Below are 5,000 nucleotides of genomic sequence, written 5' to 3' on the forward strand. Positions count from 1 at the left end.
ATTTAATAAATAAATATAATATATATATATATATATATATATATATATATTATATATATTATATATATATATTATATATATATGTATAATAATATATATATATATATATATATATATATATATATATATACATATATATATATAAATATATATATATATAAATATATATATATGTATATATACATACATAATATATATATATATATATAATATTTGTACATATTTAATATATAATATATATATATATATATATATATATAATATATATATATATATATTTCCATATGTATACTGTATATACATATATATACATATGGGTCTTTTTGTGTCGTGTATTCTTTGTCCACCTGCTGTCCTGTCTCCGATATATATGTCCAGCCCACTTTTGTTTGCTGCCTGATCCATGTGGCCCTTTTCTTGTCTCTTAAGCTAACTCCTTTCCATTCCTCTTCGGGCGCTTACTAATTTCCTCTCGAGTGCCTTGGTCGTAGTCCATGTCTCTGATCCATATGTCATGACGGGGAGGACACATTGGTCAAAAATCTTTCTCTTTAGACATAGTGGCACACGACCTCGTAATATATTACTATGTGTACCGGAGGCACTCCAACCTAGCTTGATTCGTCATTTTATAACGGCTTCGCAGGATGTACTCGACTGGATGAGTTGCCCTAGGTATACATACTCGTTCACTGCTTCTAGTACCTCGCCCTGTATTTGTATGTGCTTAACTGGGGTTCGACTGTTGAACATGACTTTAGTCTTTTTCATGTTCATTTTAAGGCCAATCTTCAGACTTTCCCTATTTAAATCGCTTATTAATTGTTGTAATTCATCTGCTGACTCGCCGAAAAGAACAATGTCATCTGCAAATCTTAGATTGCTTAAGTGCTCATTCCCTATTTCAATCCCTCTCTCCTTCCAATCTAACTTCTTGAATACTTCCTCCAAGCAAGCTGTAAACAGTCTTTTTTATTGGTATTTTATTGGTTTCTGCGTGGATTTTGATGGTCGCTGTACCATCTCTATATTTACCCTCTAATAATCTGCAGTATATTTCCTCTACTCCTTGTTTAGTACTGCAGATATCTGTACCGAATCTAATGCCTTTTCATAATCTACGAATGCCATACACAGGGGCATCCTATATTCGTTTGTTTTCTCTTTTATTTGAGCTAGTGTGTGGTGATACGGGCTGTGATGATTTTTGTAAACAGTTTATAGATTACTGAAAGGAGGCTTATAGGTCGGTAATTCTTTAAGTCTTTTGTGTTTCCCTTTTTGTGTATTAAAATTATTATTGCGTTTTTCCAGGCCTTCGGAGTTTTACCGACACTTAGACATCTGTTATAAAGACTGGCCAGTTTTACTGCCGCAAGCTCTCCTGCATCTTGAATAAGATCTACACTAATGCCGTCTTCTCCTGGTGTTTTTCCTCTTTTCATGTTTTTTAGTGCCCTATTTACTTCCTCTACTGTGATGTTTGGAAGGTCTCCAATTGTTGTGTTTGTCTCCGTATGTGGTTGATCGTTTGAGTGGTATAAGTCGCGATAGAAGTCTTCTATTACTTTGATAATTTCATTTTTATTGTATGTCACCTCTCCGTTTGATTTCTTTACTGCATATATTTGTTTTTTTCCCTATTCCGAGCCTCCTCTTTGTTGCCTTAAGGCTGGTGCCAGCAAGCAGAGCTTCGTTTATTTTTCGTATGTTAAATTTGCGTACATCTTTCTTCTTCTTGTTTATCGTCTTAGTCAGCTCTGTGGATTCTATCTTGTCTATTGATTGACGTTATTTTCATGTACCTACGCTGTTTCATAATCTCTTTTGTCTCCACCGAAAGCTTACAGAACTTTTCTTTTTCATCCTATTTCAAATGCAGCTTCCGTTAATATTTCACTGAATTGATCATTCATATGGTCTATGTCAAGATCTTCTTCGAGAGCTTAGTATTTGTTTCGGATGTTGATACTGAATTCCGTCGCCCTATTCTTAATGTTGATTAGATTAACAAGAGGCTTATTTCGTTCCCTTCTTAGCTGTAATTTTACTCTACTTCTGACCAGTCCATAGTCGTTACTGACATTTACTTTATTGATAACGGTTACATCTTGTACAATGTCGTGCCTATTGGTGATTATGAAGTCAATTTCGTTTTTAATGCCAGATGGTGATTTCCATGTCCATTTCCTCAGTCTCTTTTCGAAGAATGTATTCATAATTTTAAGGGATCGAGCTTCAGCAAATTCTATCAGCCTTTGCCCTCTCTCATTTCTGGTGCCTATTCCATGTTTCCCAACCGAGGATTCTCCATCTTCTCTTATTCCTATCTTGGCATTAAAATCCCCCATAATCATGGTAAAATGGGTTTTTGCTCTATCGGTAGCTGCTTGCACATCTTCATAGAAGTTCTCTATCTCCTCATCCCATTTAATAAATGAAAGTTCCTCAGGCAGTGTCAAAAGATCAGATTCTGTTCTCAGGGTCCTTACATTGTATGTGCATAAATTCATCATCTTTGGGCGACCTGGGTCTAACCGGATATTTTTAGCACCCTCTATTCTAAAACAATCCTGATCGCTGCCGTGACCAGGGGCTCCTTCACTTTCAGGGAATGAGGGTCGTTGTCTTGACTGTGAATTCATATTTAAGGGGGATGTGGCCTGATACCCCCACCTTTCGGCCTTAATTGTGCATGGTGGGGGGAGTAATTTTAGTCTGGAGGCTACCATTAATCTCCAGTAACACGTTTGAGTAAGTCTCGCATGTTATTAGGAGATCCTAGTATCCCCCGATCTATCTCACGACCTTCCGGTCTATTCATGTAAGAATGGACATTTGTTTATATATAAGTGCAGGGCCTACACAAAAATGCATGTTTGCATGTTTATGCGGGCTCACGTGCCTGCACTTATATTCGTTACTATATATAGATTGTGCCCGTGAATGTACAGTATAGACGTATATATATATATATATATATATATATATATATATATATATATATATATATATATATATATATATATATATATATATATATATATATATATATATATATACAAATAAGCAATTATGAACATACTCCAAGCATATGTCTACGCCTGTATGTATGCACACAGCACCCATACATAACAGCGTCCAAGCTTGCACACACACGCACGTGAATTATAATGTGCCCATGCATCATAATTTGGTATACATATATCTGGCAACACTTCATAGAGGTAATTACTAGTTTGTACCTAAACCGTTTGAGCATCCTATTTGCGGAGCAGATGCTACGCTGGGCTTGTATGCACTGAGGCGATCCCGCCTGTGTCAGCATGTGCTGACTTGTGAGAGAATGTGTCAACGAGTTTTTGACTCGATCTGTGCCCAGCTACGTCAGTAACCGCCAGGTGACAGTGGAAGCTCATGAGTTGGGACGGGACTCGATCTGCCGACCATGGGGATGTGAAGTCGACACATTGAGCTACCAGACGGCTATAGCTTGACTGTTGGTGATGCCATATCTTGTGTTGGGCTTTCATTACGAATAATTTTCCAAACTGATATTCAGTGTGGTTGCATGATTAGATTTATGAACACTGAAAATATAACATATGTGATTCTGTAGTATAATGTACTGAGGAATGGATTTTACTCAGGCCAGATGTTGGATGATAGTTGATCACCTTTGACCCTTGGCACTGGTGTTAACGTGGCATCTATGGGAGCGTTAAGCGATATTTGACTCATTTTCTGTTGGTTTGCTTGGACGGTATGATTTTATAATAGAAATATATTCAGACATCCTCAGATGTTTTCACACTGCATTGTATACTTGCAAATCACTATAATAGATGGTATAACTCAATGTTTCCTTCATTTATATTGTGGCACTTTTTGGCATCTCACTGCCTTTGAAAGGGCTAGCTTTCTTGTGGCATCCTTTCTTTTTTTAATTCTCTACAACACTTGTGTAATTTCTTATTTCTATTTCGTTCGTATATGCACTCTAGACATTCACAGATATTTTCACCTTATGCTGTGCCGCCACAGTTCACTGGATATACATAGACCTAACACTGACACCTCTCCTACTCGTTGCCAGATATATATCCCATATATATATACATATATATATATTTATATATATATATGTGTATGTATGTATGTTATGTATATATAATATATATATATATATATATATATATATATATATATATATATATATATATATATATATATATATATGTATATGTATGTGCATATATTATATATGTATATATATAATATATATATATAATATATATATATATATAATATAATATATATTATATATATATACATATATATATGTATTATATAATATATATATATATATATATATATATATAATATATATGTATGTATTATATATATATATATATATTATATATATATATATATATATATATATATATAATATATATATAATTATACTTATATATACATATATTTATATATATGAATATATATATACATATATATATATATATTAACTATAAACATTATTAACAGAGCTACATTAACAATATTCACAAAATAGTCGAATGAAAATGTGCGTGTTAATACAAATGCACATGTCGAAAAGTATTAGCAAATATTCAGTTCCTTATTTGCTTGGACCATAAATCTCTGGTTTGGTGTGTTCGGTAATGCACATTCGCTGTTTCTTATATAATCATATGTATCCCTGAGTTTAGTAAACTTTTTAAAATCATATTCACCATTTAACCATTTGGAGTTATGCAATGATTAATCTTGTTCAAGTACAGAATTCACAAGCATCACTAACTTTGATGATAAAACTGCATTTAGATTTTCTTTCACATTTTAGTAAGATGTGAAATTAACCTACAAGAGCGAAGAATTTTTTGAATGTATCAGTTTTTTCACAAAATCCCCAATCTTTGACCATAGAAATTATGTGTGTATGTTGGTTTGAATAAATAAGTAAAATGTTGCATTACTTC

The 5,000-nt window shown here is 33.3% G+C and overlaps 1 protein-coding gene across 1 annotated transcript in view; it reads right to left on the reverse strand.

Annotated features, from left to right (window-relative positions):
• The window catches only part of LOC122246068 (uncharacterized), a 12,922-nt gene that overhangs the window by 5,463 nt on the left and 2,459 nt on the right, over nt 1-5,000 (reverse strand). The gene's annotated exons all lie outside the window — the stretch shown is intronic.

The sequence above is a fragment of the Penaeus japonicus genome, unplaced genomic scaffold (genome assembly GCF_977035675.1).
Source record: "Penaeus japonicus unplaced genomic scaffold, GWHDUDI00000001_assembly GWHDUDI00000038, whole genome shotgun sequence".
Classification (NCBI taxonomy): domain Eukaryota; kingdom Metazoa; phylum Arthropoda; class Malacostraca; order Decapoda; family Penaeidae; genus Penaeus; species Penaeus japonicus.